This window comes from Natator depressus, chromosome 2, assembly GCF_965152275.1.
Source record: "Natator depressus isolate rNatDep1 chromosome 2, rNatDep2.hap1, whole genome shotgun sequence".
Lineage (NCBI taxonomy): Eukaryota > Metazoa > Chordata > Testudines > Cheloniidae > Natator > Natator depressus.
Window position 1 is genome coordinate 258,957,936 of NC_134235.1, and position 12,238 is coordinate 258,970,173.

Sequence of the window (12,238 nt, forward strand, 5' to 3'; positions counted from 1 at the left end):
GGGAAGGACTGCGGTTTTGCCCATACAAGAAGATATACCAGTAGAAGGTAAGGTGTGACTTTATACCTGTCAAGGTTCCCTCCCCACTCTGAACACTGGGGTACAGATGTGGGGACCTGCATGAAAGACCCCCTAAGCTTATTTCTACCAGCTTAGGTTAAAAACTTCCCCAAGGCACAAATCCTTTCCTTGTCCTTGGACAGTATTGCTGCCACCACCGAGTGAGGTAGACAAAGATTCAGGAAAAGGAGCACTTGGAGTTCCTATTTCCCCAAAATATCCCCCCCTCCTTCACCCCCTTTCCTGGGAAGGCTTGAGAATAATATACCAACCAATAGGTTAACCAAGTGAGCACAGACCAGACCCTTGGGTTTTTAGGACACTAAAAACCAATCAGGTTCTTAAAAGAAGAACTTTTTTCTTTATAATAAAGTAAAAGAAGCACCTCTGTAAAATCAGAATGGAAGGTAATTTTACAGGGTAATAAGATTTAAAACACAGAGGATTCCCCTCTAGGCTCAACTTCAAAGTTACAAAAAGCAGGAATAAACCTCCCTCTTAACATAGAGAAAATTCACAAGCTAAAACAAAAGATAATCTAATGCATTTCCTTGCTATTACTTACAATTTTTGTAATCTTGGATGCTTATTTCAGGTAGGGTTTTAGGAGATGTTTTTTTCCTGTCCTGATTCCTCTCTGTCCGATAGAGAACAACAAAGAGAGCACAAACAAAAACCTCCCCCCACAGATTTGAAAGGATCTTCTTCCCTTATTGGTCCTTTTGGTCAGGTGCCAGCCAGGTTATTTGAGCTTCTTAATCCCTTACAAGTAAAGGAGGGATTTTATGCTACCCTTAGCTGTATGTTTATGACTATACCTCTATAGTTATAGGCATTCATTTTTAACATAATTAACCACTGGGCAACTTAGCAAGGCTCATGGTGGATTCTCCATTCCTGACAATTTTTAAATCAAGATTAGATGTTTTCTAAAAGATCTGCTCTAGGAATTATTTGGGGGAAGTTCTCTGGCCTGGGTTACACATGAGGTCGACTAGATGATCACAGTGGTCCCTTCTGGCCTTGGAATCTCTGAATCAGACCAATATAACCAATATATATATCGGAGGGAGGGATAGCTCAGTGGTTTGAGCATTGGCCTGCTAAACCCAAGGTTGTGAGTTCAATCCTTGAGGGGGCCATTTAGGGGGTTCTGGGGCAAAATTGGGGATTGGTCCTGCTTTGAGCAGGGGGTTGGACTAGATGACCTCCTGAGGTCCCTTCCAACCCGGATATTCTATGAACCCCAAGTGATTGTTCTGGTATTAAACAGCCTTTATTCCAGGCTAGCTTATTTCACTATGAAAGTGGTTTAAACGAAGCCAAAAAAGGCCATGTTTATTCCAGAATAAGAGTATTCACATGGGGAGTTACACTGGCAAACATGGGTATAATTACACTGGCAAACTTCCCCTGCAGACAAGCCCTTAAAGAGGCAAAAGGTTCTCGAATGGCCACTGCGCATGAAAGCCTGGCAGTGTAGAAACCTCAAGAAAAGCAGATGTAGAATAATCTGCTCCCCATATTATGTCTCCTCCTTGTTGCTGATAGTTAGAGCTGAAGCACAAGGTTTAATAGCCCTTCCAAAATTTTTGTCATCATTATTTATAACAACTTGGGCTATTCTTAAACCCATTGTAGAATCTTGCTACATTGTTGGTCTCAATGACATAGTGTGGTCATGAGTGCCACACTCTAATCACATGTTGTATGAAAGGATATTTTCTTGTTCTGATTCTGCCACTTATTAATTTGATTGACTGTCCTTTGTTCTTAGGGAGGGAGAACAGAAACTCCAGATTTACCGTCTCTTGACTATTATTTTATATATTCTTAACACATCTTACCTTCGTCATTTCTTTTCTAAAATAACAATCCGCAATCTCTGCACATGAGAGTTTTTCCATGCCCCTAATTGACAAGGTCTAGAACCTACACCTGCCAGTCCTTGAGTGACTCAGAATCATCACCAGTAATGAAGATTTTGCAGTGCAGATTAAACCCTGGGTGACAATTGGGCAATGCCATTAAAGAGGATGAATTTGCAGCCAAGACAGACCCTGAATTCATAACTTAATTAACTAGTCTGCTGATGCTGTATGAGTCAAAGGAGAATCCAGCTCCTCCGCTCAGAGCTCTATAAATTGAATAGGAGTAAGAAATTTAAAATAAAAAAATTTATTTTTGTCACTACGGTAATGCATTTATGACTGTAAATACATGGTGGGAGCAGATGTGCAGAATACAAAGGGGCTAGCTATTCAGACACTTTTTAGAGCAGATTGGAATTTCAATATATTAATCTAACCTTTTTAAGTCAATGAACCATATTCGTCTCTCATTTAGACAATGGCAAACCCTTTGACCTCAATGGGATTGCACCAGTGAAAAAGCAGTGAATTTAGCCTACTGCATGTGAATTTGGAATCTCAGAGCAGAGGTATGAATTTATTTATATTTTATAACACTTCCGTGCATTTAAAATCCTGAGGTTATCAGCTCGTGAAAGTGTCCGTCTACCGCCTGAAGGTCAGCCCTGGACAGAAGAGGAAGCTGGTTTAACTGCACACCTAGAGTGAGTAAATAGATTTATTGGAGCATGTCAATATGGATAATGATATGACAGCCAGGGGAAAAGATTCCAAATTCTCCCCAGCTGCCTCTCTTCAGAATTCTGTCTTCTGCATACAGAACTGGCGACATCTCCAGGATATTCTACTTAATCACACGTATAAGTTTAAAGTGAATACATGGTCATGTTCCAGACCCTCTTCTCAGCATTTGAAGATGCTAGTTAACATAAGAATGGCCACACTGGGTCAGACCAAAGGTCCATCTAGCTCAGGATCCTGTCTTCCAACAGTGGCCCATGCCTGGTGCCCCAGAGAGAATGAACAGGAAATCATCGAGTGATCCATCTCCTGTCTCCCATTTCCAGCTTCTGGCAAACAGAAGCTAGGGACACTCAGAGCATGGGGTTGCATCCCTGCCCATCCTGGCTAATAGCCATTGATGGACCTCTCCTCCATGAATTTATACAGTTGTTTTTTAAACCCATCATAGTTTTGGCCTTCACAACATCCCCTGGCAATAGTTCCACAGGTTGACTGTGCAGAGTATGACTTATTTGTTTTAAACCTGAGACCTATTAATTTCATTGGGTGACCTCTAGTTCTTGTGATACGTGAAGGAGTAAATAACACTTCCCTAGTCACTTTCTCCTCACCAGTCAAGATTTTATAGACCTCTGTCATATCCCCTCTTAGTTGTCTTTTTTACACACTGAAAAGTCCCACTCTTTTTAATTTCTCCTCACACAGAAGCCGTTCCATACCCCTAATCATTTTTGTTGCCCTTTTCTGAACCTTTTCCAATTCGAATAGATCTTTTTTGCGATGGGGCGACCACATCTGCACACAGTCAGTATTCAAGCTGTGGGCGTACCCTGGATTTATATAGAGGCAACATGATATTTTATGTTTTATTATCGATCGCTTTCCTAATGATTCCCAACATTCTATTTGCTTTTTTGACGGCCACTGCTCATTGAGAGGATGTTTTCAGAGAACTACCCACAGTGACGCCGAGATCTCTCTTGAGTGGTAACAGCTAATTTAGACCCCCTCATTTGATATGTATAGTTGGGATTATGTTTTCCAGCGTGCATGACTTTGCATTTCTCAACACTGAATTTCATCTGCCATTTTGTTTCCTTTTAGTCACCCAGTTTTGTGAGATCCCTTTGTCATTCTTCACAGTCAGCTTTGGACTTAACTATCTTGAGTAATTTTGTATCGTCTGCAAATTTTGCCTCCTCACAGTTTACCCCGTTCTCCAGACCATTCATGAATATGTTAAATAGGACTGGTCCCCAGTATAGACCCCTGAGGGACACTATTTGCCTCTCCCTGTTCTGAGAGCTGACCCATTATTCCTACCCTTTGTTTCCTGTCTTGTAACAAGTTACTGATCCACCAGAGGACCTTCCCTCTTAGCCCATGACCGCTTAGTTTGCTTCAGAGCCAGCATCCAGGCCGGATTATAAAATAGTGTATTAGTGACACCTAGTGGTTACGTCTGGATTTTTAAAAATCAGCGTTTTTCTACACACCAGAGTTGTACTGCTTTAACTATACTGGTGCCATACAACCCTCCGGTGCTTTACACTGGCATAGCTACTCCCACACAAGAAGGAGAATAAGCAATTTCAGCGTAAGGCACCATTACAACTGTGTCCACGCTATAGATATACCGGTATAACTTGATTGGCTTAAAAAAAATAACCAAACCACACAGCACACCTCAACCGACAGTTCTCCCGGTACAAAACCGGTGCGTAGACCAGGCTTTATGTCCTCAGAGCCTCCGAGGTTTGACTCCAAGTTACAAATAGCTGTCCCTCCAGGCTCTACGGTGAGGGCGCACCTTGCAGGATCAGCTCCAAAACCACTTGGCTGCCACGGGTGCCGGGAAGTCATGGAAATAAGCCTTACAGACTTCACGCTCCTCATGGCGGCATATTGACCACAGCAGCCAAGGAAGCTCAGCTGTTCTAGCCCACCCTACCAACTCCCTTGGTCTCCCGGGCCCGCCACCTCTTCTCTTTCAGGGTCGGTCTACCCTGCCACCGAAGGCTTGATTTCGGCACAGGCTGCCGTGCCTGCACTGGCTTTACTCCCACGAGCAAGGCTAAAATCAGCGGGGATGACACAGCCGCACGGGTCTCAGCCCCGGTTAGCAACACGAGTACGTAGCCAGGGTCCCGGGCAGGTTTGTGCAGCCCACTGGTTACATCTTCCCTGCTTCTATCGGCCATGCTAGCTAGAGAAAAGCTAGCAAGAGCTACACCCAGGCCCGCCGACAGCAGTTCCGGGCCCCAGGGCAGAACAGTCAATGGGCCCCCTAGAGAGGGATGGCCACCGCCCCCGGTGGTACCACCCTGCACACGCCTAGGAGCCCTACAGTTTAAAAGGGCCCAGGGTGATTTAAAGGGAGATTTAAACGGGCCCAGGGCTCCTGGCTGTGGCAGCGGAGGTGGCTGGGGGCCCCGGGCCCTTTTAAAATCACCCGGGCCCCTGGGCAATTTCCCACCCCGTCAGCGGGCCTGTCTGGGCCTGCCCGTGCTGCAGTCGCGTCTCCAGCTGCACTGCGGACGTACCCGTGGGTTGAAAGCTCTTTTGGACAGGAGCGGTCTCTTACTACGCGTACGCACCCAAACACGCTGGGCCCCTCTCCTGTCCAACACCTCCAGGCACGGCTGCAATATAACCCACAGAGTATTCCTCTCCGACACTAGTGCACGCGGACGCCGGGGGATAAATGCGCAAGACACAGGCCACTATAGATTTCACAGGCTGGTTTTATTCCGTTACAGAAAAAAAGACGATTGTTTTTCCATGTCCCAGGCAGCACTGAGGCTAGTCATGGCCTGAGCCCAGCAGCATCTAGGAGGAACAGACAACCTCATCCTCACGTAGCCATCATAAAGCATGCCTTCCACTAACGCCTGGGGCAGCTGGAGTAGGAGGGGCTCTTCCCTGACTCCTTCCCATCACCCGCAAGAGCTTTCAAGACCAAGCGAACGTGGCTAGCAGGATGGCCACCTACTGCTTGGCCGAGATGCTGCCTCATCCTCTCCAGCCTTTGGGTACGGCTGCTCCAAGAACGGTGAGAAAGCCTGCGTTCCACCTGGCCTTCTTTTTCCCCTTCCCAGACCTCCGCACTCTTCCTCCCTAAAATAGACAAACAGGAGATTTAGAGACAAGGGACAGAACAGGATCAGTGAGAGCCTGGGTCTGAATTTGGGTTTGCTCCAGGCAGTTTTACTGCTATGCAGCAGGAGGGTCAAACTGAGCCATCGGCATCCGCAGAGCAGTGGGTAGCTTTGTGCGCTCGACAGCAGCGGCTCTCAACCTCTTTCTTTCTGAGCTACCCCCGCCCCCATGCTATAAAAACTCCACAGCCCACCTGTGCCACAGCAACTGGTTTTCTCCATATCCAGTAGATTATAAGCCGGGGCCAGCGTGAGGGGGTAGCAAGCAGGGCAGGGGCCACAGGGGACCTAAGTTGCCCAGGCTTCGGCTTCAGCCTCGCATGGCGGGGCTTGGGCTTGGGCTTTCTGCCCTGGGCTCCTGCAAGTCTAACGCTGGCTTTGCTCTCTGGTTTATTTTGGAGGCCCCCCTGAAACCTGCTCACAGCCAGACCCCTGGTTGAGAACCTCTGATCTACAGGGTTGGGTTTGGTTTTAATATAAAACTTAACAGATCTCCCACCTAAGCAGGAACAGGCTAGGTCAGAACATGGATGGGAGCTTTCAAAGCCCATCAGGAAGTGGTGTACCGTTGATGATTCAACATCGGGCATTCTTCCCTCTGGGTCAGCCCTGAACCAATGCCCCACTGTAGTTCTAGGGATAGTGGCTGTTAAAGGTGCCATGTTTCAGCAGAATAGAAGTGAGGGCCTGACCACCGGTGGTCATTAAATACCCCATGGCATAGCTCATCTGTTATCCCTGGTGTCCTGACCAAGTGACCAGAGAGGTTATTGTGGCGACCTGGGAAATATTCATATTTTGATGACTATCATAGGCCCTCAGTGCATCTATGTGATACGTCCCTGCCTGGATACGCATAGTTAGATCAAAAGGAGTTGTTCAAGAAACTACGCAGGAAAAGTAGAACAGTGGCCTAGGTAAGGAGCATCCCTTCCGGGCTACAAACCTGGCCATGATGTTTGAAGAGGGAATCCTCAGCCCCAAGCCTGGCGCCAGGGCTGTTTGGCTGAGGAGAGATCAAAAGACAGTGACCGGTTAAAAGACCTGCCCTCCAGAGCGAGAGTGGGGGCAGAATGGTCAACACACCTCTGAGACTGACAGACAGGCTGACTGGGAGTCAGGGTCTGTAGCAAGCAAGCCGTAACTGGGGTCCCCTGGGAGAAAGGAGACACCAAGGCTACGGGGCTCAAGGGGAATGCCAAGCGTGGCTAAGGCAACCTTTGTGTAGTGGCTTTGTTATTTTACATCCACTTCACTAAGCCTTTGAGGCCAAGTAACCTTTGTTCTGCTTGTGTGTCACTGCCTCCGGGGACTGGCCAGGCTCCCGAAGGCAGACGGGATGCGTGAGGGGGCTGGGACGGGCAGAGGTAAACGGCTGACAGCCTAAGAGGTGTAACCCAGAGAGCCAGTCAGAAAGTGGCTGGATGGCAAGATTTTAACCCTAAAAAAGAAACAGAGGCAGGGGTACACTCAGGGGACTGGAAAAGGGTCTCAGCGGGGGCAGCCTTCCCAGGGCTTGTCACAGTTATGCCTTCCAAAAGTCCCACATTCTTCAGATCCACCGTTCTTCACTTTCTGTCCTGAACGGCTGTAGAGAGGTGGTTCCCCTCCCCTTCTCTCCAGTGTCCCACACTCCCATCACCTGGGTGTTTTGAGGAGAGCAAAGGAGCAAAGAGAGGGGTCAGGTCTCTTGTAGACACACAGGGAGAGCCAGAGGTAGACGTGCGGGGGAGATATTGGAGCAAAGAATGACTAGACCCCATCTTCAGTTCCTCAGCACCATTGGCAGGAGATAAGGAACCAAAACGTTAATTTGAGGAGAGACAACTATACAAAACCTACCAGCTGTGAATTGTGTTTTTATGCGGGGAGGTTCCTTCATTTTCAAACTTCTTGTGGAGATTGTTAGTGTGTCTAATGGGGGTTATGGGAAGTAAAACCTGGGGTTGGTCGTGAGGCAGTGACGTAACAGGTGAGGATCCTGCAGGGGCCTTTTGATCACTAGGAGCGTTCATTCAAATTCCAGCAGAGGGGCAAGGAGTGCTGGGAAGGAGAGCGGGGTTGTTCTGGGGCTGCTTTAAAGGTACCAGGAAGGGACTCTAAATTAGTTTTTTCAGGGGGGTTCTTGTAATGAACAGAGTGTTTGTTAAGCAGGTCAGGAGAGTGGCTGCCCTGCTTAATCAGCCATCACGTCACCCCTGGGGACATGGTCCTTATCTCACGGGAGCAGAGCAAGGGATGCCACAAGGTACCGTTTTTAAGTCCAGACCTCAGCAATGGCAGCAGATTGCCTGAGTTTAGGGCACAGGAAATGCAGGGCTGTACAACTTCTCCTACTTCTACATCTCACTAGATTTTGTTTCCTCTCTCCCCCTTGCCTCAGATGTGAAGAGGGAGAAAGGGAGGGTCCCAGTTCAATGTAATTGTCATCAAACTGCAGCAGGCCCCCCAGCATGACAGGCACACCGACCTGGTTCCCCGCCCCCCCTGCCCATTGCCACAGTGAAACACATGACAATTTTCCAAGCTCCTCACCTGTGATCCACCAGCACTCAGTCCCCAGTTCCTTTCCTCTGCTCAAACACAATCCAACCACTCAACCCCTTTCACCCTCCCAGCACTGGTTCTCTAGCTCTAGTTTGCTGACTAGCCCCTCTGCCTGGCCTCCTAGCCAATTCGTCTCTCTTTCCAGGATGGGCCTACAGAGCTTTCCACTTTCTGTAGACTCTGTCTCTCCCCTGCCCCTTTCCTTAATCCTCCAGCCAGTGCTCTCAGGCAGTCCTGATTCACCAGGTCTCTTCCCCCTCACCTTCTCCTTCATCCTTTACAGCCCCAGGTGCTGACCTGCCCTCTTAATTGGCCAAACTGCGTGCACGTGTTCTGGCACAAGCCCACTGGACTTGCTTCATTGACGGGGCCAGCCAGCCTGCGACAATAATGAGGGCCCTGTTGTAACGTGATCTGTTCTACTTTAATCTTAACGAAATAAAAATCACTTCTACATCTTCAAAGCACTTGATAAACATGAAGGGCCTGATTCTGCCGCCCTGATTCAGTGAAGTAGACCACTGAACTCACGTAAGAGAGGGCGGCAGGATTGGGACCTACATAATCAATGCTGATAGCACCCCTGAGGCAGGGATCGCTGCGCCTGAGAGACAGCGGTTAAAGCCCAAGTTTTCAAAACTGGTCTAAAATTGGGCACCCCAAATTGCAGACCCCTATGGCTTGATGGTCGGCTGGGGTAATCGCCCACAGCTCTGGGGGAGGTCAGCTGGAGTTATGGGTATTCAGTGCTTCAGAAAATCAAGCTGCAGGGGCCAGATTTGTAAAGGTATTTAGACACTGAATGATGCAGATAGACACTGAGTGGGAGTTAGGCCCTAGGTGCATCTTTAGGCACCTAGCTACCATTAAAAACTGGCCCGAGGTGTCTGAAAGACACACACAAATTGAGGCATCCTAAATTAGCAGTCCCCAGAGGGAGCCAGTGAAAGAGGGTGGTATTAGAACTCCTGGCTCCTAGGCCATAGCTCAGGCCCCTGGCCCAGGCCTCTCCCATCCTCTGTTAGGCTTTTAGCAGATTTCTAATTTGCGGGCCAGCCCGGTGTCATGGATTGATCTCAACGCTGTGAGCCAGTTCTAAGCCCAGGACACGGATTTGTTCAGTGACCTTGGGGAAGTCACTTAAGTCCTCCATGCCTCTGTTTCCCTATCTGTAAAACAGAGATGGCACTAACCTATTTCACAGGCTTAGTTAATATTTGTAAATCTCAGCATATGATAAATTATGCTTGACATTAGAAATATAGTGTGAGCTGCTTGACTCTTAGTGGATTAATGGGCTACCAGCTAAGAGTTAAATGTTTGCACTGGAGATAGACCAAAGCCAGCTGACTAGAGGGCTGAGATGTTCCCCTGTTTGCATCTTCAGCTTTACCTGGCTCATTCTTTCCCCTACGTGGCTGGGCTGAACTGTAAAGTGTCCTAGCAAAGACCAAGAAGGAGACTGTATTCGTTTATGGTGTGGTGTGTGGCCTTTAATGGGTCTAGAGCCACTGTACAGACTGTTATCATGTAATCTCCTGCCCCTGCATTATCTAGTGCCTTGTAACCAGGGATCTCAAAGCACTTTACAAACAGAATCAGAGGACTGGAAGGGACCTCAAGAGGCCATCTAGTCCAGTCTCCTGCACTCATGGCTGGTCTATCTATTATCTAGACCATCCAACATGAATGAATTAAGCTTCAAAACACCCCTCTGGGGTAGACAAGCGGTATTTCCCCACTTCGCCCAACTGCAAACAGGCACAGAGAGGCTAAGGTAACACAGCAAGGCAGAGGCAGGAACAGAACCGATGACACCAGACTCCTTCTCCCCTTGCCTTTAATCACCAGCCACGGCCTATGAATAGGAACACAATGCCTATACGCTGGACACAATTCAGCTTTGGAGCGGGCCAGGCCAGCCTCCACTGAAGTCACCAGACAATGCTCTCACAGAGATGCCACAGGCGTGATTATTCTTTGGTGCTGCCCCCAGGGGAGAAGAAGCCTGTCTGTGCAGGTTACCTGTGGGTCAGTGTGACACCAGGAGCAAGATGCACCGGGCAGAGAGTTTGGATGCTGGGAAGTCTGGAGATGTTAGTCTGGGGATAGGGGAGCATGTCTGACAGCAGGAGATCACAACTTTTACCCAGAATGAGTCCCACCTCCCCTCTGCTAGGAGCCCTGCATGATCCCTGCATTCGCTCCCCAGGTGATCCGCCCCTCTGCAGATACAGTGATCTGATAGGTGTTCTGTGCTCTGGTGAGCCGCACGGGAATTCTCACACCACCAGAGATCCTGGGGGAAAAGCCTTTCAGTGAATGGGATTTTGCCAGCAAAGCTTCACTAGCATTTCACAATAGCCCTTCACAGAAACAGGAGTGATGTAGCCGCCTGACCACCCTCAGGCAAGTCCCAGTCATTGTCCCTGTTTTGTAGATAGGGAAACTGAGGCAAAGAGAGGCAAAGTGATGTGCTCAAGGTCACACAACAAGACACTGGCAGAGCCAGGAATATAATTCCTGGCTCCCAGCCCCATGCTTAGTCCACACAACCCCACAGCAAAGACAGGAGAAGGGGAATGACCCACTCCACTTTCTTCTCCAAGCTCAACTTTTCATCAGCGAGGATTACACAGTGGATCTCATCCTGAATGTCCCCGCTCCCACATCTCCCAGCAGATCCCAAGAAAGGACAGACACAATGCAAACAACTTCCCCTCCGTTCCTTATCCCTCCTGCAAAACATACCTTCAGCTGTGTCTGGAATCCATTCTCCTGGGTTATTGTTCTGGCATGTGGTCCTACTGCACCCAGATCTTCCACAGCCAGCAACTCCTGCCTGGTGGGCCTAGCCATGGTGGCTGCAGCAAGCACAGCAAAAGCCAATAGAAGCAGCAGGCTTCTCATCATGGTCTCAGTCTCCCCCTGGGGAATGCACCGACTCTCTGGTCACAATCTCAGTTGGTCTGGGAGGAATCACAAGAGTCTCTTCTGCTGGCTATAACTGGGAAAAAGGGTTGTTTGAACAGATGATCCAATTGAAAGGGTTTACACAAAGACCTTCTTTGGCCCCATCCCAGAGAGGCTCCATCTGACCAATCACTTCCCCACGCCCCAGCCCACACAATGTGCATTGTGCAATGCTAAGAACAAACAGATCAAGGACAAAGACCCCCCAGCCGTGATGTCTGGCAGATTATCTACTGGGGGCTGTGTAATGTTTAGCAGGCATCTGGGAGGCAGATGAGAAGGTTGGCGAGAAGTCACTAACTTTGTTATTTCTTGCAGAGTCTGCTCAGGCCTCTGCAAACATCTGGTTCCTGCATCATACTCGGTCATAGCAGGGACGTTATGAGTACAGCTACTCCGATACGAACTGATCGGGAAATCATTTGCTGATGCACCCGATCCCTCACTGGCAGAAGTTGTGCTAAAATAGCAAGTAACGTGCGCCACTGCTCTCTCCTGGATGGAATCAGAGCTCCTGGTGTCTTTGGTTGTCTTGCTTTGGAGCGGACACACAAAAGAAAACAAAGGCAGTAATTGTTTTCAGCTGGATAGGAGAGGGCTCGCAGGCCTTCCCTGTGTTGCGCGCAGATTTAATTCTGTTTAGCACACTCAGGACAGGGAGTCTCCAATGCTTAAGGCATATAACGTAATTAACTTATAGTCAGGGCAATGAAGCAGAAAGGATGGAGGAAGCCCTTTGCTGGCTTCAGAAACAGAGCACCCCATTTGTGCCAGCCGCGGACGTGCAGGCATCTCTCTACCAGTCCCCCAGAGAGATAAAAACTTAGCGGATTATCTAGGAAGCGCTTATGGGAAATCCACATTGAAAATAACAGTTTTACACCC

At 48.5% G+C, this 12,238-nt stretch overlaps 1 long non-coding RNA gene across 1 annotated transcript; it reads right to left on the reverse strand.

Annotated features, from left to right (window-relative positions):
* Positions 1-5,413: 5,413 nt before the first annotated feature.
* LOC141981824 (uncharacterized) lies at positions 5,414-11,521 on the reverse strand. Its single transcript, XR_012637932.1, has 3 exons — positions 11,132-11,521; positions 6,780-6,839; positions 5,414-5,792 (listed from the first exon to the last, which is right to left on the reverse strand). It is a non-coding gene; the product is annotated as an uncharacterized LOC141981824 (long non-coding RNA).
* Between the last annotated feature and the right edge of the window lie 717 nt (positions 11,522-12,238).